We start from the raw sequence: 21,274 nt of genomic DNA, 5'->3' as shown, positions 1-21,274 counted from the left end.
AAGTAAAAGTAAAGGTATCCCTGCAACAGGCCGTGGAGGTCCATAGGGTTGTGAGTCGTCGAGGCTCTTACATTTTCTAGCCAATCGACTCACAGATGGCGGCAAGGTTGTCAGCCCTACGCCCTTTATCCCCCAAAATATTTCTGGTTATTATTGTTAGAGGCTGAATCAACCCCATGGCCATAGTGCGGCTGGAAGGTTCAGGTCAATTGAAAAAAAAATCCAATTACCTCATCGGGACTTGAACCCTCGACCTTCAGGCTTGTAGCATAGTGCCTCAACCAACTACGCTATCGCGTGGCCCCTTTCCTCACATAAACCTAAACAAAAATTCTGGTCACTTTTTAAGGGGTTCTGACGATGGTATATTACGCTTTGTATTACCAAATTTCTGGTAATTGTCCATTTTCTAGTATTCTGAGAGAACTCTGTTCTTCCTGTTTGTTTGAAATACTGGACCATGGATAAAGTCCAGAAACTCAGCACTCCAGAAAATTTTCAGTTTTCTACTCAGATTCTTTGTTTCTGCAATCTTCAATCTTCATTATTAATATCTCATTACAGAAATACTGCAATCCATTCTTAAAATAAATTTCTTCCATAACTTAATTTCAGCATATATATGGATACTGTGTTATCTCTGTCTCAGAGTAGTTCCTCAGACCGACCACGCCACAGTGCCCAATCCGCGAGTGGAATCATTACCTTTCATATATGTGAACAAAAAACGTCTACATGAAATACAGGCCTATTCATTTTAGCACTATATCGCAGGTCTTAAAGAAAGAACGTATTTATGCAATGTATTTTTATAGTTGTGGCATCGCAACGCATCACAAAATCAGTGACTCGTGAGAAACTGGTACATCCTGTTGGTAACAAGAGAAGGCGAGATACACTCTGCGGGTTGTTACAGGTTCCTGACGACATAAGCATCCACTAAGTGCGTAGTAAACGTGCAAACGGATTTGTCAGTAATTTGCGTTGCACGATGATCTCGTCCGTTATTGTTTCTTGGTTTTACAGTGACCATTGTCTGAGGTATGTTTAATATACACAGCATTTCGAGCTTGCTATACTCCCCGTCTTCAGATAATCGGTTGTCATTACACTAATTAGCTAGAAACTAAGTTCCTCAATATGTAACCAGCAAAGGTTTCGGGTCAGAGATTAAGCTGCCTGCGCAGCTCCTGACTTGTTTATTAGATCCTGAAGGGTGTTGACGATGGTGTATAACACTCAGGATTACTGGGTTTCTGGATTTTTCCATCGTCCGGTATTCCAAAGACAACGTTTCGGGAACTTGATCTGTTTTCTTCCTCAGGTGAGGGGGACACCTATTCTGTTGGGTTCGTTAGAAAGAGCTAACAAACATCAATACTACGACACGACAGAAAGAGTTTAATTCTGCAAAACGCGGTACACCATCCGAACATACCCCCTGATCCCTGCAATTCATTCCATTATAAGAAGCAAAAACAATTTATTTCATACAAATTTTACTCATAACGTATTTACATACGTACAGTTATAAATGTTGTTGTTGCTTGTCGTTTTTACAGGGGGGCACATCGCAGGAGCTTCTTCACGAAAGTTGCCCCGAACCTGCCCCGATCTGTATACTTCTAACAACTAACTGTCCATGTAACATATTTGTTGCTGTCCTTTATATGCACGTATCATGTGTTTGCAAATCATGCATCTGTAAAGCTTCCTTCGAACATACAAAATACAAATGTCTGATGAAGGCGTATTAAAGGCACCGACACATGCAACCTTTTAATTACCTAAGGGTAAGGTAAGGGTTGGACGACCGAGGGTTCGGAGAGTTCGAGTCCCGGTAGGAACCAAAATTTTCTCTTCTTCACGTCGTCCAGACCAGCTCCGGGGCCCACCCAGTGGGTACGGGGGGCTCTTTCCCCGGCTGTGAAGCGGCCGGGGCGTGAAGCTGACCACTCACCTCCAACTAGTGCCGCGGTTAAGAAAATAAATCTATACATCCACTCCCCCATACATCCTCATGGCGTAGTGCTTAATTAGTTAAGCACAGGGTCAACGTTGCCTTACAATAAAAAGGTGTAATTCACTGAAATCTATATTCTTATGTCATGTGTTCGTCCTGCTGGTGATCTGTCGACATGTGATTTCTGTAACATTTTGTTCTGCCACGTTTCTCTGTAATGCTTCAGGGTTTGTTGATCCACTGTCGTTTCTGGCTGCCGGTTTCTTACACGCTTATCATCATCCACCCGCTGTCCCATTCCTGTGTTGTGCTTCTGTTCGGACTCGACGTTGACTTCCGCTCTTAGCGTGGGATTCCCCGCCTTATCTGATACAGCCATTCCATTACAGTCTACGTCTTATTTATTTGTGGGGGCAGGAGGTAGTATAGTTGGTTGAGGCGCTATGCTACACCCGGAAGGTCGCGGGTTCGAGTCCCGAGGCGGATTTTTTCAGTTGACCTAATCCTTCCAGCCGCTCTATGGACCTGGGGCTGACTCAGCCTCTAACAGAAATGAGTACCAGGAATCTTCCTGGGGGGGGGTAAAGTGCGGCCGGTGCGTAAGGCTGAACTTACCGCCATCTGTGAGCCGATTGTCTAGAGAAAATGTGGGAGCCCCGACGTCTCACAACCCTATGGGCCTTCAGGGCCTGTTACAGGAATGACTTTACCTTTTTATGTTGTATTTAACGACCCTGTCAGAAGCACCTTGTATACCATCGAGTTGTAGAGTGATCTGAATGAACTGCAAAGGATGCGAAAGGAAACGGTCGGTCCTAATTTAAAGTGCAATCCCAGAATTTGCCTAGAGTGACTGAGGAAGACTACAAAAACCTCATTCAGAATTAGTAAGTGTCCCGATCGAGATTCGAAACGAGAACATTCCAAACACAAGGAAGAGGAGTTACTGCCTGAGCAAACTGTCTGTGCTTGAAATGACAATTTTTGCAGACAGCGTCGTGGTATCATCTGTGTACTGGCTGACGTGTTGGTCTTTGCTGTCGAATGCGTTACTGAGTTGCATCCAGTCGGAGCAGTAAAGCACTGACTACCACCGCGGGTACGGCGTGCTGTTTCCTACTCTATTTGCCCAGGAAGGTGCAGCATTTCGGGCAGATGGGGGTCTGTGAACTTGTTCTCTTAGGCCGTGCCATAGCTCAAGCGGTTAATCGCCGCTTCCCACCGCGGCGGCCCGGGTTCGAGCCCGGGTCAGGTAATGTGGGATTTGTGGTGGACAAAGTGGCACTGGGGAAGGTTTTCTCCCAGTCCTTCGGTTTCCCCTGCCAATTCTCATTCCACCGACTGTTCCATATTCATCATCATCTATCATCGGTGGCTAGGACAATAGGCCAAACAGTGGCCGCAGCACCAAGTGGACTCAGTCTCACCCCATGAGAAAAATTCAGGCTGTGGGGGCTATAATGTCGAGTGACTGATGATATATTAAATAATGAATATGACAGAACGTGGAAGGATGCAGTTGTCACCTAATTTTAATGTACTATCAGTGCATTTTTCTGACGGGACTAAGGAGAACCAAGAAAGACCTCGGTCAGGATAACCGGACGACATTGGAACCGATCATTTCCCGAATATAATTCCGAACAGTTGTCATTTAGCCCACATGCTACGTTCATTATTTTGTCCATAAACTACACACCTGCTCCAGTGTTAAGACTTCCATACTAATTAGAGTGAAAACAGTTAACGTGGTTTACAGATTATTGGTGAGGTCCAAACGGAGAGAGAGAGACGCCCACGGACAGGAATCATAACCATCAGTCCATATGGAATAAGCAGAATCCGCCAAAGGAGGCATTAAAAAAGGTGGATGAACTAGTTTACACGCGTCAGAATTGACTGAAATGTTCCCTTCTCCACATTCCGTGTCATGAAACATGCATATGGACCCCTACAGTAAAGTGGAATTTGGGCAATCCGAACTCGCTTAAGAGTACCACAAAATATCGGCATCTCCAAGAATTACAAATGCAATCTAATTATTTTAGTTCCTTGAAGTAAAAATGAATTTTTGCGAAATGCGATATTACTCTTACGCGGAAATGGACCTACCTCTTTATGTGATGGAAGCTATAACCCGATTACATGATTAATGATTGCACTAAAAAGTATAATATTTAAAATTTTGGTTCTAATATATAGATGTAGCTATAAATCTTTGAAATAAATGTTATAAAAAAAATCGATTTTTTTTATTTGCAATCCAGTAATCCGAACGATTCGATAGTATGAATACACAAAGTGTTTTAATTAGCTCGGATTATCAAGACTGCACTGTATTACCGAGCAAGATACATCCGACGTGCCACACGGAAACAGTAAGCCAGTGTGACAATACGGAAGTGTGACATGAGTTAAATTTAATCAACGACCAAATATTTATCCAGTGTTAAATCCGCTGTTCTCCTGTGGCAATTGTCAGTGCGGTTTCTTTGCCATATACGGTGTGCGCTGTTTGTTACTGGTTGTTATGTATTTCCCACTCCTGATTAAGATCTTCCACCCAACCTCCTATCCAATGGGTACCGGGTGCTCTTTCCCCGGGGGTAAATCGGCCGGGGCGTGAAGCTGACCACTCACCTCCAACTAGTGCCGAAGTCAAGAAAATGTGAATCTACGTGTACAAAACCACCCCCGCATACGTCTTCATGGCGTAGTGCTTAATTAGTTAAGCACAGGGACAACTTCACCTTTTACCTTTCCTCTTTAGAGCAATGGACTGCTGCTTCACTGTCAATAATAGTAAAAATTATAACAATAATAGACTCCGTGGGTCAGAGTATTATATATTTGTCATATGGCCCAGCCGGGATACCTTAATCGGTACACCGACGGGCTGGATGACCGGGGTTCGGTTCCCGGCAGGGTATTATTATTATTATTATTATTATTATTAGAGGGGGTGGGTTTCCCCATGCACTTAGACCAGTTATTGGTCCATTGTGCGTCCCCCTTTAATTTCTACTGTCCTCATACCCTACCGGTACTGGTGCGTGCTATCAGCCCCATTCAGCCAACGAGGTCGGCCGTCGGTACCTGATATTTCCCCCATCTACCAGAGGCATTGGAAACTACTTGGTCGGGAAATTGTAGCCTAATTTTGCTCAGAGGTCTCCTAGAGACATGAGGATCTTTTACGTGCCGTAAATCTACGACACGGGACCCACGGCTTAAAGTCCCTCCCGGAGGACTTGTTCCCTGAATTTTTCCGCCCTTAGAAATTCCACGACCTCCGCCGGGTTTGAACCTTGAGTCATGAGGTGGGAACGTTACCCCTAGACTACGGAGGCCGCTTCCCGGCAGGGTAAAGAGATTCATTTCCTCTGCAAATTGTCCAGATCTGAGGCCCACCTAGCCTCGTATCTAAAGGGTACCGGCATCTGTTTCCCCGGGGGTAAAACGACTGGGATATGAAGCTGACCACTCACTTCAATCTAGTGCCGAGGTCAAGAATGGTGGAGCTATACCTTCATTCCTCCATACGTTTTCATGGCGTGGTTGCTTAATTAATTAAGCACAAGGACAACTTTATCTCCAATGTTAATTCGGTTAGAAACCCGAGAAATATCTGCTTTTTGTGTAACTCGAAGGTTCATTACCGTGTTCGCAAGAGCCAGCCATGGGACTGCCCCGAGCCAGATGAATCCGATTCACATTTTCCTACTCTGCTTCCTTATTTTTGCAATATTTTCCTTCCATCTATGCCTAGTCTCCAAAAACTGTCGTCCCTGCGGCTGACGGAAGACAAAATAGTTGGAAATATATAAGAAACGTAGATTTGAAAGAAAAGTATAAAGCTGAAACGAAATTCCGTGAACGTGAATGACCGTTGCGAATTTATGCGACCTAAATTTATAAGGTATGCCCAGCACTGTACACACAAGCGAACTGATTTCGGACAGACTGAACATCAGTAGCGGGAAATAAATTTCCAGAATGGCCGATGAAGGATAATGTACGTAGAAGTGCACGTACTCGATCGGGAGCGTAATGTTCAGACGTTCGAGTATGGACGCCCTGTGCCCGTTCTCACGGCACGCCCACTTAGCCTCAGATCCTGCTGGGGAACTCCACATCGTTCCCAGGCATCACCAGATTGTTACAAAACGCGGTCTGCAAACGGACGTGTCCACAAATACAGACTTACGTGCTTTACTGCACAAATGTGGTCTTCTTTGCTATTTGCTCTTCCTTACGGCAGTTTTGTTAGGAAGCACAAATAACATTAATACGTGATCGCATAGAATAATCGCTCATTGAAGTGCCCATAAGAAACATGCTGTTGATTATTAGGTGATGCTGATTCAACTGTGGTGGTTAGTCTTATATAGTAGAGAATGAGATGATAAAATACTTATGAATGGTGAGTAAATTAGAATTTTGAAGGACCTCTTTCAAGGCACTTACTATCTAGACATGTACCTGGAACGACTGAGGAAACCACGGAACCTAAGCAAAGTAAGGATTCGAACCAGGCACCTTCCGAATACAAGTCAGAAGTAATACCACTTAGGTCAACTTGATCGAATGACTGCTGAATAATAAAAAACAAACTCCGTGGTTTTAGTCCGCAGGCGAACTATACCGACCGAATGACCGTCGCTTATCGTCGAAGTTAGTGCCAACTTTAGCGGATAGAGGGTGTCGCGTGGTCAGCGCAACGGATCTCCAAGGCCGCTGCTGAATAATAATGAGAATAAGAATAAATAGTGTTAAAGTACTGCTTATTTTCAAGAGGGAACTGTTTTTACATGCCGTATAACATGAATCATTGAGGTGCTTATGCAAAATTTAGCGTTTTATGCCGGGGGGGGGGGAAACACCGTAATAAGATCGTCCAGTTTCCTGACTGGGTTACGCTTCAAACCCTAGGCTCTCTTTGGTACTGTATGTCATGCAGGGTGCTGGGATAGCTCAGTTGGTATAGTGAGGGGCTCGATTCCCTGCAGGGACAAGAAATTTTTCTGTTCTCCACAGCGTCCAAACCCACCATCAGACCCACCTAATGGGTACTGGGGACTCATTCTGTGGTGGTAAAGCGGTCGGAGCGTGAAACTGATCACTCACCTCCATCTAGTGCCGAGGTCAAGTATTCATGAAGTCGTGCTTAATTAATTAAGCATAGGGACTTTACATTTGTACGTCATGCAACAGCAATTTATCATCACTGGAGAATAAAGCGGTTATATTTCTTATGAAGCCAGTATGACAATTCCGGGAAGTCATGGGTCTCCAACTTGGTTTTCCACGCCGGGTCCGGTCTGCGGCCTGTCACCTTCTTGAAGGCTTGGTTTGTGTGTGCTAATGACAGATGAGAGCCTGCATAGCGGAATTCAGCAAGTATTCAAAATCAGTCGCCGTTGTCATTTTAACGAGACGTCAACAGTATTAATTACGGTGTGGTAAGAACTTAGACAGGAACAGCGATAGCTCAGAAGTCAGTGCAGTGAAGAACACTGCTCACTTCCTGGTCATATAAAACTATATGAAGTTACGGAAACTGCCCTCTGGTCTCCGGAACTAATCTTTACGTAACATCGTGGGAGATATTGCAGGAAACTGAGGGAATTATCCATCAACGAAGACCATGAAGTTGAAGGAAGTTTGAAACCGGATCTTCAGAACATAACTTTTGGTCCACTTCCGTTCTCATCTCACTCACTTTCATCCCTGACTGGAAAGTATTGTAGTTTGCTGAAAATCTTGTCTCGTATTAGAGTGTTATTCCGTTCGAAACCCAGCCAGAGTCCTGAAATTCTCTGAGGTTTGTGTAGTCTCCCAAAGCGAATGTCTGCATAGTACTGTACCCTATAATAGGTCACGATCATTTCCTATTTCACGCTTCCCGCCATGATAAGTTTCGTAGTATTAGGTAAGTTACAGCATCGTCATGCCAGATATTACTGAAATTATGACTGCATGAGAGGTGATAACAAACCGGAAGTTAAGCAACGTAGGAGTATCGGGGGTGATGCAACTGAGGGGCTAGAACTGTACCATTTACAGTCAAAGTAATTAACAGTATTGCGCTGATTGACACTCGGTCGTCAGACCTGAGTCAGTAAAATGACACAATATGAATCAGGCGATTTTGGCTCGATTTCCGGAAGTGGGAATTGAAATATTTTAGTATCATGACGTATAATCCCGTTTCTAGGCAACGACTCAGTAAACATATTCCCGCGGGAACTTACGCGCGCAACAATAGGACGTCTACTACTAGGCAACGGATTAGTAAACAAGACTTCCCAACAACAGAGGTGCTCTGTTTCTGTGCTTTCTGCGTGGTCCGTACCGAGGGGTTACAAAGGGACAAAGAAGGTCGTTTGAGTTAGTTGTAGTCGAGTCGAGTTTAGAGACGACAGCCTGCCAGGATATGAGCTTGGTAGCGGAGGAATTGAATTGAGTCGAGGGTTCAGAATTGGCAGTTGCAGAATAATGTGAAGAAAGAAATCAGACTGTGCAAAGAAGACTTCGTGTGTGATCTGAAGTTACGGTGAGACGGTTTTAAATCCGTTGCCAGTATACGGCTAATGCAAACTGAGAACCCTAGTGGGTATGTAACGGTAAACTGTAAAGAATGTACAATAGCGATAGCGCTGTATTGCCTGTAGTCCCGAGTTGTGTGAATAACGTGTCAATAAATCCAATCATCCAATCCAAACCCTGTCTTATAAGACACGCACAAATCCCCCCTACACGTGACAGTAGCTTATCCATAATGGTCCTAATGTCCACCCAGTTGCCTACTCTTACACATAAAGGAGCCTCAGCATTCATCACACACATTTCTCTAATATCACAGATAAGAATGTATGGGGCCTTTTTAATTTCGCTTAGTTGGGGGTGGAGTCCAACTAGGTCCACTCGGCACGGCGGCCACTGATTGGCGTATTGTAGCCTGCCCCAGGGGATTATGATGATGCAGAATTTGGTGGAATGAAGATTGTCTGGGGAAACCGAAGTACTCGAAGAAAACCCGCCCCAGCGCCACTTTGTCCACCACAAATCTCACTTGACGAGACCCGGTATCGAACCCGGGCCGTTGATGTGTGGAGCCTTACCGCCGTCCCCTATACACGTTCATGCTATGTTGTTGAGGCTCAGCCGACAAACTTTACTCACAGCAGATACGAATCGTAATGCTACTTTAAGGCTCACAGTGAAAATACATTGACACCGAGTCTAAGTGGAAGAACACAGAGGCCCTGTGAGTTGACCTATGTTTACAACACCCGTCAAATACACTGAAAAGACAATCTCGGTGGCATGATAAATGTTGTTCTATTTTAGCGGTGACCTTGTGGTGGCCTCGGCGAGTGAATCAAAAGAAGAGATGCGCGCTACACGTCATGGTGGCCGGCGCAGGTGTGGTATTATCATTAGTTCCGACACAAGGTCCAGGTGTTGCTTGGTTTTCCGCAGGAAATTCGTTCTTCTCCAACAAACTGTCCATTTCCACATCCATCCACCTGCAGTTACAATGCGAACCCAAATCTCAATGTAAAGAGGAATTCTCCAGCCACTAAATGTAAGATGATGCCGACAATATGTGCTATTAAGGTCAATCGAAAGGGGTATAACATCTGAGTAGGAAGTATTGATTTCTTTCAAATTCACATTCTTTGAAACATTTTCTCCGTGTCGAGAGAAATATAACTGTATCGTCATCTCCAGATGTAGGTATGTAAATAGAGTTCTTTAGTGAAATAGAAAATAATCTCTAACCCTTAAAAGGTAACATATTTTACCTGCCGCAACTACGGTTTTATTATTTCAATAGCCAGAAATCCGATTAAGAAGCTAAACTCGTCAACGTCTTTTAAATACTGTGATGCAGTAGCGTGTTTTGGGGTTAATTTCGGGGGATACTAATTAAAGAAAATAAAAACGAGTTCTGGGAAGAACCAATCGCTTATTTTCCTTGATACGACATAGACCGCACAGAAAACGGCGCGTCCAACAGTTCTTCTATTGCTGCGTGTGTATTCGTTGTCGCGGTAACGATTTTACCGAGCCGTTGCCTGGCAATGATAAGAGGATTTTTTTTTACCGAGCCATTGCCTGGCAACAAGATTGGGGACAGACATATAGACACACAGATTGATGGGCTGAATTCATGAAATACGCCGTTGAGATGGGCTCAGGTACCATGATATAGATACCAAGTTTCTTAAAGATTGGTTCAGCCATTCAAAAGTTGACAGGGGATGTACGTACGACTCACAGCGTGATATTGCATAAGCGTACTATTTTATTTTTTCAAAATAAGGACAGTAGGTTAAAAACGGCATTGTGCTACGTTTATTCTTCAATTTCTTGTGCCTTTCGAGCAAATGTGTATCCATTTATTACCAACTCATACACCGGTCCAATGAATGGTCGTATGATCTCATTCACAATCACAGAAAACAGAAAAAGTAGAAAAAGATTCTAAAGGGTTTTGATGATGGTGTATAACACACAGGATTACTGGGTTTTTGGAATTCGTCCATCGTCCGATATTCTAGAAAATAGAAAGCACGAAGTTTCGGAAACTGCATCTTTTTCCGCCCTCAGGTGAGGGGCTAGCCACATACTCAGTTGGGTCACTTCGAAAGAGCTAACCTCAAAAGGTTTCCGAAACGTTGTGTTTTTTGTTTTCCAGAAAACCGGGCGGTGGACAAAGTCTAAAAACCCAGTAATTCTGACAAGAAATACAGCTTTAGAAAAAAGAGAACTTGTAAACATGTCATAAGACTATCATAAAATTTAGTGTATGGTCTAAACAGAATTGGGTCTAATATTCATGAATTGAATAAATTCCTGCTTCAAAGCTGCAAGGAAGAAAGCATGCGCACAACTGGCGCATAATATTTTCCAAATCCATTCTTTTCAATCTGTATAATAACCACGTTCATTTATTGTAGCAGTTTTTTCCTTTCATTTGCCCTATCTTTCTTTTGTTGAACTCTTCTGACCGAAATCAATACTAAAATTCTGTAACGCATACCAAGATATTGCTGACAAACTATTTGCGAATATGTGATGTTTTCCTCGTGCGTCGTTCAACACCGAGACCTAACACGGCGGGAGTAAATAAATGTTACATAAGTGTCACACTAAAAACGTAACATTTATATAATGCTCATAATTGCTACTAGTTGACAAAGCTTAACAGGGATAGAATGACATATTATTTTCCGGTGCATTACGTGAAGTCCCTGTAGACTCAACTAACCTAGTTTTTAGTGAGATATGCAAGTCTAAGTGGGAAACGGTAATCACGAACATTATGGTACGGTATCTTTCCTTTATCTCATGAAACACTCCATGTCCAACAAATCAGGAACAGGGAAATATTTGGGGATCGGTCGTTTCTAGTTTGTAAATGATGTAATACTACTACAATATATTACTTCGTCTGTTCCTTACTACTGTGCTGCACTCACGTTTAAGAAATACGCGCTAAAGTACTTCTGACAGTGCGTCACTGTACAGCTTTTGTACTGTGCTGCGTTAATATTCAACACGCCGAAAAATGTTTCAGCAACTGTTGAAGTTTCTAATAGCATCTTGATTCTTTGTCATGAACTACGCTTATTCCTTGTACAAGAAAATGCAGAAATTCAGTCTGAATTCGTACAAGCCGCCAGTAGGAGCTGTCTGTCTGTCTGTCTGTCTGTCTCTCATCTATCCATCCATATCTCTGCAGTATGTTTTTGTCCTTGGCCGCTTTTTCAATTTCTTAAGCCTATACACAGTCGGTAGGACTCCTTGGACGGGGGATCAGCCGTCGCAAGGTCGCGACCTACACACAGGACAGCACAAACACAGAATCAACGCACACAGACATCCATGCCTCGAGTGGAATTCGAACTCACGATCCCTGCGTTCGAGCGGGCGAGAACAGTACATGCCTTAGACCGCGCGGCCACTGTGATCGGCTATTGGATCTACAGGAATTGAATTATCTTTGCTTTTCTGGCTGAGGTCAGGATGGTAAGAAGGACATATATAGGGCCAGTGGGATAAAGACGGAATACTGCTTTGGCAAGCCTCAGATTCGTTGTACCGTTTTGAATACTTGAGCACTTCGCATGCGGGTTCGAATTTTTCTCGAAATGTCCGTGTTTCTCTTTGCTGTCGTTTGTTGCTCTTTATAAGTACAGGCCTCGCGATGGACCGATTTCCAGCCCAAAAGGTCCCACGAAATATCTAAAGGATTCATAGTTTAAAAATAAATTACAATTCGGAACAGACCACCGAGCCTGATTCACGAGAGCTGGAAGACGAGGATAAGAGTGAGCAGAAGCAAAAAATATCAGATATCGATGTATTTTCACTAAACATGAGAAGGTATGATTTGTGGAGACAACCTCCACAAGAGTCTATTTAGAACTAAATATTTATAAACTTCTAGCGTGAAGACAAGATTGCACTGGTATAATACGCACCAGAATAAATGGGGTGTTCTCATGCATTCTGTGTACCATCACTGGATTATGAATATCCCTAGCTGTTTGAAATAGCTTTCTTGAATACGTTAACAGTATTAAGTACGCCTAAAAATGTAAACAAATTTATACTCTCCCCTTTGAATGATGTCAAGTTCTTTTAATCTCATTCCCATAATTTTAGATGTATAACCTGTTTCCTACTCGTCACTTGACTGTGGGATGTCTCACATGTATATAAGCCTAATTCATGAAATTTCGTATAACATATCAAGTTCTTAACTTCAGTGCTTCGTTACTTATCCTTATTAAACCGACAGAAAAGTACAAATTTCTTATTATCTTATATTTTACAACAACAAAAATTACCTCAACGACTGATGCATATTTTTCAAAGATCTATTAACATATATAATTTTAGGACCAAATAGTAAGTTGCGCTGATGTTGGTCCCATCTCACAAGTTCGTGATTCCTTATTTTTTGGGTAGTCTCGAATGGCACAGTATCTGCACCAGATAGTGATTCTCGAGTTCTTGAGATACACACACACCATGCCACATATGCGTTCAATTCGTGCGCGCCATGCAAAGAGCGCATAATTAACAGTTTTGTCATGGCTATTATCAAAACAAAAATAAATATCAGTTATAATCTCTGAAGGAATCAACATTACCATGGAGACCGCTGCACCCAACAAGAAGATCTAGAAATGATGACCATGTATTTACCTGCAACGAAAAGAAAAAAAGATGCATATACTTTTTTTTTTTGCTGAATAAGAAAGGCGTTTAAAATGGTATTCTAATTTGTGAAATAATATTACCACACGTAATTAAATTCAGGAAAGACGTATGTATCGTATGGCTTCATAAAAACGAAGGAGAAAAGAGGAATGCGAAGGGTATATCTACTGTAATGGAGTGCAAATATTTTCCAAGTGAATTCTTTGCTGTTTACATACCTCATTAGACGTGGTGTTAATTTATTACAGGTACCTATCTGTTGTATTATTTGCGAACGTTCTTGACGGGACTGCAGGATAACTTTTTTTTTTTTGCTTTGGACAATATGCATTGTCTGCGTTTATCGTAAAGCTGACAAAATATTTGTTGCATGTTTAATCGCACCACATAGGCCTATATCACTCTGGCTCACAGAAATATTTTGTTTCTGTACTTCGCTTAGTGGGGGGTGGAGTCCAGCTGGGTCCACTCAGCACGGCGGCCACTGATTGGCGTACTGTAGCTTGCCCCGGATGATTATGATAATGGAGAATTTGGTGGAATGAAGATTGGCAGGGGAAACCGAAGTGCTAGGAGAAAAATCGCCCCAGCGCCACTTTGTCCACCACAAATCCCACTTGACCAAACCCGGGCTCGAACCCGGTTTCTGTAATTCGTTAAAAATTCAAGGCATCACGGAAAGTTACAGATCTGAAAATATGCATTTTACGTAACAGCCCAAGGGGGCTGTAGAGCCAGTGAGAAAAATAGTTTCAAGCGCTAACCGCAATAACAAATTTAGTCGAGATCAGTCTAGTAGTTTCGGATATAGAACCTTAGATCGAGCAGGCAACAAACAGTGTCACAAACCCTTATAGAACAGGAAGATATTGGTCCTTTTGGTGAGAATTCACGCTGAACTGAATGCAATTATAGAAACTTAATTTTAATATATTACGGATCTTAGAGGGGTGGCATAAGAACCAGTGGCGGGGTCTTCAGAACAGGGAAATGATTCTTCGAGTTCCATAACGTGTTCTGTATTTTAGTGGTGGAACAACTGTTGGCTCGTGTGGAAGCAAACAGTTCTCTTTACTTCCATCTGAGGATAAGTTTAAGTGGAGAATTTCGTGTGGGAAATATTGTTTTTCTCATAACGTAGAGCACAATTTTTAAGGATGCAAAGTTTACAGAGAGTATAAACAGATCCGGGGATGTCCCGCTGGAGAGTGCTGTGCCATGTCATTTGCTACGTGATAAATATTAGCCTTGAAGAAGATCAGGTCATTCCTGAAGTGAATCAGCAATTTTTTATGGGTACGGCACTACCAGAGACTTCCGGGGCAAGAGATGACAGTCCGGGGTTGCTGAAACACGTCACTCTGTGGCCACCCGTCCACAGAATTGCGCAACTGCCTTTGTGTAGGAGTAAGGATTGTGATGTAATGCGAAAGAATTTTGGAGTTCCCATTGATGAAGTAGAGGATGCAAATTTTGTGAATATTCTCAGACTCTCAATCGTGAGTAACTTATACGTGAAACAGCGTTTGTTGAATTTTGGACTTAACTTTCCTTCTTGTCCTCAAGTTTTGCTTTTGAAATTTGGTGCATATCTTTGGTTTTGAGGAATTCCAAAGTTTCACGGAGACACTGGAAAACGTTTCACATTCGATGCGGCTTATTCTTGAAAGTGGAAGTTATACGGTCTCTTTTTCGCTCACTTTTCTGTATTTTTAGCCTACTTTACTTAATTTGGGAACAATAAAAGAGGCTTATGAGATCACCTTGTTGTCTGTATACCTGTAGATTCCAAGTCCAGAAAGCCCCCTGTGTTGCTACGCAACGGCTCGGTGAACGCGTTCCCGCGAAAACGAATACACACGTTGGCCTTACCGTTTTTTTTTTTGCGGTCCATCTATTAAAGAAAGTAGGCGATCAGTTCTTCCCAGAACTTCTTGTTTACTATCTATTTCACTTTCTTTCTTTAATTCTCTTTATATATGTCATTCTTTTGTTTTTCACTTCAGTTTCCTGTTTTTATTTAATTATTCATTCAGTTCTGTGCAATACAGCGGCTTCTGTATATGCCTGCTTCAAAATGTAAAAGGCTGTACATTTTCCCCAAGACGATATGTACGTATTTGTCTCGTATGTCTGTTAATTTAAATGGCTATTTCCCTAAACAGCATCAACCGGCTGGTCTTATCACAGAGGAATTCAGATCAATTTTATGTTTCTAGGCTACAGTGACTCAGATAATTAACTGTAACATCAATCGCATCTTCTGATTGGCTAAAGAGCCATGGAAAGCTATTCATGTTGAACCCAGCCTTGATGCCTCACAGCAGTTGTACTGACAATCGCATCTAGTCTGGGGACAATTCACGCTGTCTCTCTAGCGTTTCAAAATGTTAGATAGTCCTTTAATTTTATGTTTCCTTCAGTATGTCTTTGCTGTCCGCTGTCCGCGTTAAGTGGGCATCGCTTGCTCGGGCTTGACATTCTGCTTAGGCATATGTCAGCTTTACTGTACCCTACAGAGCTCATTGCTCCATCTCAACTTTCTGCTGCATTTCTCAGAGTCTCAATGTTTAATCATTCAAAACACTGACGCATTATTTTTTAACAGTCTGACAAAGGGAATCTGGCTGTAGAGTCATAATAATAAATAATCTAGACCGTAGGCAGTGTTGGCGACATTTCGGAAGTCCATCAGAATTGACCACCGTAAAGCTTAAGCTGTTCCTGTGCTCGATTAATTAAGCACTGTGCAGTAAAGACATGGGAGAGTGGAAGTATAGCTACATTGTTCTTGATCTCGGCATTAGCTTCACGCCCCGGTCGCTTTACCCCAAAGGAAAGAGCACCAGCTACCCATTGGATAGGAGGCTGAGTGGGCCCCAGAGCCGGTCTGGATGCTACGCAGAAAAGTTAACCACTGTGGAATACTAAAATCAGAATCAACTTGTCCTTCGACTTCACTGAATTTGCATATACATGAATGATATTCAGTATTCATTCGCTAGTGAGACACAAAGAGACGAGAGTTGTGTAGAGTGGACTGGTGTGACCTGTTCCTGTCTCAAGTATTCGGCTGGAGAGAATATAGAAAGTCTATAGCAACTTCGGGACAACCAGTGCCTTGGTCCAGGCATAAACTGGTACTTATAATTCAAGTAAGATGTAGTACAACATGAGCTAATATACTCGGCTTTGAATTCGATAGTCGTGATAAACATAATGAATGTGATGAACAGATAATCTTGCCTGTGGTTCTGTATGGGTGTGAAACTTGGTCTCTGACATTACGGGAGGGACATAGACTGAGGGTGTTTGAGAACAGGGTGTTGAGGAGAGTATTTGAACCGAAGAGAGATGAAGTGACAGGAGGTTGGAAAAACTTGCATATTGAGGAACTTCATAACTTGTACTCTTCTCCAAGTATAATTAGATCGATCAAGTCAAGGATGATGAGGTGGGCAGGGCATTTAGCACGAATGTGGAGAAGAGGAATACATATAGGATATTAGTGGGGAAGCCAGTAGGACTGAGACCACTGGGAAGACCAAGGAGTGGGTGGGTGAACAATATTAAAATGGATAGGATGGAATGCTATGGATTGGATTGATCTGGCTCAGGATTAGGATCAGTGGAGGGCTCTTGTGAACACGGTAATGAACCTTCGGGTCTCATAAAATTCTGGGAAATTCTTGAGTAATTTTGGCAGTCATGGGACACCAGTTCTTAGTCTCTAAATTTAAGTAGCTAGTATATAGACACCCTTCCCGTATACCCCCACCAGACAGTTCTTTACCCTTGCAATGCGCACCATGGCTTCTACCTGCAACAGACAATCTGTACGCACGATACGATCAGCAGCGTGAGAAGACAATATTCAAATGACTGGATGGACACGTGACAAAACAGGCGTATAATATATGACATGCCATGTTGACACACGAATTCCCATTACGTGCTCAAGTTCAGCAGCATGTGGCGCGCGATGTGATTGTATTGCTGACAAGTCCGACTTCGTGATCGCTGTCTGGTAGGCATTCCCCGCTTGGCTGCTGCCTCACGTTCTCTAGAACCGGGCGCTGCCAATACGAACTCTGATAGAAATCGCCAAATTCCCATTAACGTCACTAAAGGTCAAACTGTATTTTATACCCGGCTGTAAAGTGATCAAATTTCAGGACGCTTTGTCATTTGGCACTCTCAGGCCACAACCTCAGTACTATGGTACAGAACATTTATGAAAGAGTATTGTCACGTGTCACAGTGACTTAGACGCAGGTTTTGATTGGAAGTTGGATTTACGGCCTGTGAAGACTTGACGTGTGATTAGAAGAATTTACTTATATGTAATATTTGGCTTGAGTGATTCAGTGAGACTGTTATTAATCTACAGGTCGTAACTACAATTAATTATTACACTATTGCTGCTTTACACAATTTACAATCACTCCACTCTAATATCTTCAGTCTATCTGCATTGGTCTTGACGGGTTTATAACACGGGAAATATAACAGTCTCACTGAATCAGTCAATCCAAAATAAATTCTTCTTATCACACGTGAAGTCTTCACAGGCCGGCTTCTAGTTCTTCATGTACGCACTTCCCGTGGCTATCCCGTTATTTGTTTGCTTGTACGTGTGCTTCTTGCCGCTATTAATCGTAACTTGTAACTGATTTACTTATATAGCCGAGGAACGGACATGGACCCATAGTCAACACACCACGTGACCGCTATCCAGTCAGCCTATTGGCGCGTCGGTCGGACCTATAGAAAACACATCACATGATCACTATCCACTATTGTGACGTCACCGCGGACGCGGAAAACACAGCTTCCTCTATTGATGCGTAACCTAGGAACGGACTCTTTACCAAGAACGTTGCCTAGCAATGGGTGTACATGTAACAATATGTTGTTTGCTGGCTTATAAGCATGGAAAATCTCATACATTCTGTGGTACAGAACAATTACCAGTTTATTCAAAGTAAGCTGACTTGTGCAAAAGAAACCCAAGCCATACTCTGTACAGAAGAGCTAACAGTTCACACATGTAATCTGCTTGTTAGGCCTACCATGGCTGAGGTTAGTCGCCGGATTCCCACCGCGACGATCCGGGTTCGATCCAATGTCAGGTCATGTGGGATTTGTGGTTGACAAAGTGGCACTGGCGTGGGTTTTGTATGAGTCCTTCGGTTTCGCCTATCAATTCTCATTCCACTAATTGCTCAGTATCCGTCAATCATCCTGTCTTCGATGTTGTACAGTCTCGATCCTGACAGCGTCGTGAAATAACTGAACTCCATGGACCTGAGCTCTTCTGGAGAATCCGTTAGTTGTGAAGCAGCTACTCAAGAAATTCCCAACATTTTGTGGAATCCGAAGGTTCATTACCGTGTTCACAAGAGCCCTCCACTTGTCCCTATCCTTAGCCAGATCAATTCAATCCATACCACTCTATTCCTGTCTCTCTAACTCCATTTTAGCGTCTTGAAATAACCAGCTTAAACGAAGATGCTTACTTCTCTTTCAAAACTCTGGCAAATCCGACTCATATTAATATTTTGATTAATATCACAGTAGGCCAGTGTAACAGCTACGGTAACAGTCCGTACATATACTGACTAGTACATTTATAAAGAGAATGCTGACTTATTATTTGGAAACTGGGATTATTCCAGTATTATGTTGGGCATTGCCTGAAGCACATTTGGTACAGGCCTTGCTTGTGATTGGCTGTCGTTCTACTGATAGATTTTCGGATACTTTTTACTTTTTAAGTTGTGACGACGGGAATCGAATCCGTTTTTTTAACACTATTAATTATAATAGTACATTAATAGTAATAATAGTTTAATAGTACATTAACTGCTAGACCATGGATGGAGGGGGAGACCAGGAATATTTGTTTTCCAGTGTTGTTATGGCGTTGAACAGTTGTCATTTCACACTAAGTTCAATGGATTATGGATCGGAAGTAGGGAATATCCCATTCATATTGTAGTTCACCTGTATAACACTAAACAGCCCCAAAACATCTATTCATTACATGCTATCATACGGACTGAAAGTATGGCTGGTATTGTCTACAGGCTAATCTCGCTCTCAGTGGGGACAAGTGTGATTACCGATTTCCTTTGAATATCTCTTAAACTGTGATGTTATACTATGTAGAAAGTTCTAGAACATATTGATAAGTGAGATTTTCTCTGTGGCGAACTGGTTACTAAAAGCTGATTATCTCTTTTTAATTACTAAGAGACGATTGTCCCACTCTCTCTCTTTCTCTCTCTTTGCTCTTGCTCCCAATTTGGAGCACAGGACATCCGTGAAACGCCTTGTTTCGCTTTAATTTCTCAATGCTGAGATAGCTGGTAGGAAACCTTGGACGGGGGATCAGCCCGTCACAAAGCCGTCACAAAGCGATCACAACACAAACATAATAAACGCACACACAGACAATCATTCCTTTGAGTGGGATTCGAAGCCACGATCCCAGTGTTCGAGTGAGCGCACGGCCACTGTGATCGGCAGTTCTGCCACTGCTCTAAGTAAAGTACAGAACCGTCCGTTTATTCCCATCCTACGTCATCACTGATCCTATCAATTCATTGAATTAAGGTGTGAATCATTAGGTAAAGTAATTAAACATTCGAAAGGCACTAAGAAACTTCTCTGAAGCAGCTTTGACGAGTGGCCACATACGGAGAACATGCAGCAATCCTGTCTTCTGTATACCCCGTTACAATCTCTGTAAATGTGATCTGAGAAAATGTACCAATAGAAATGTTAAGGACATGGGGATTTCTCTTTATGACCTAATATGACATTTGCATAGGGAGGATCAGATGGAGCGACTGACGAACCCACCCAAAGTTCCTGTAACCTAACGGCAGTTATTGCTCTGACGTAGTAACTGCGAGAAAGATCGAGAAGTGTTCCTCATTACCGACAGGTGCCGAGGTGTACTGCACATGATTTGTCGCTTACAGAATGTTATTTCGGCGTGAGAAGGACTTCCACCAGTCCAGTATGAAACATGTGCAGCTGTTTAAGATGGAACTGCGTATGATAGGGCCATTCACGGTGACAGACCAAGTTCCCAATAAACGTATAATGTTACCGTCTACATAACAGATTTTTTTAATAATGTTAATAAAATTAAATAAAAAATAATAGAACTGTTAGTGTTAATTTTATTGATATTCTTCCGAATTACATTTTGGATCATCATCATCATCATCATCATCAGGTGATTCATAAATAAAATACACATTCATAAATTAACATTGACACTTCTTTAATTTTTATTAACTTTATTAACAAATTTCTCTGTAAATTTCTCGCCTTATATCTTGATTCCATGACACAACAGGGTGAAAAAAAAAGAAAGTCCTGAATGTAAAGACCAAACTTCAAAAGAAAACTCCCTATAACTGGCATACCTCTATATTTATGATAGTTATGTATCACTAATTGAAAGCAAAAACTCGATTTAAATATGGGAGGTCTATTTGATCACAAACCTTAAATCTGAATATTTTATATGGAAGGCCAAAAAATCATAATTCCACTTTTAAGGGTCTATAAACATCTCTCCAGACTTTAACTTTCAATTTTTAAAATTAATCTATTTTTCTACATTCCCAAGAAATTTTAAATTATGTATAATTGGACCAGAACTTCAAATCTATTGTTTAGTTACGTGACGTGATGTCAGCTATAGTTACGTCATAGAGGATATCGAACTACTGTCCCTCAGTAACCGACTAAATACTTGTAGGGTCCAGTAAACATCATCGACAGCATACCAATACTTTTTCGTTATTTTTATAACATAAATTGACCGTCTCTGTGGTCTAGTGGTCAGAGTTCCTGGCAACAGATCCAGAGGTCCCGGGGTCGATTCTCAGCGCTACCAAATTTTCTGAGAAGTAGTGGATCTGAAACGGGGTCCACTCAGCCTCGTGAGGATAATTGAGGAACTATTTCAAGGAAAATTGCGGCTCCGGTCTAGAAACCAGAGATTAACGGCCGTGGGGATCCGTTGCGCTGACCACGTGACACCCTCTA

At 42.2% G+C, this 21,274-nt stretch overlaps 1 protein-coding gene across 2 annotated transcripts in view; it reads left to right on the top strand.

Moving 5' to 3' along the window:
- LOC111864610 overlaps window positions 1-21,274 on the top strand; it is a 219,445-nt gene that overhangs the window by 70,989 nt on the left and 127,182 nt on the right. The window lies entirely within an intron of this gene.

This window comes from Cryptotermes secundus, unplaced genomic scaffold, assembly GCF_002891405.2.
Source record: "Cryptotermes secundus unplaced genomic scaffold, Csec_1.0 scaffold7, whole genome shotgun sequence".
NCBI lineage: Eukaryota > Metazoa > Arthropoda > Insecta > Blattodea > Kalotermitidae > Cryptotermes > Cryptotermes secundus.
The sequence above is the reverse complement of the archived record's forward strand: the minus strand, read 5'-3'. Positions and strand labels throughout refer to the sequence as shown.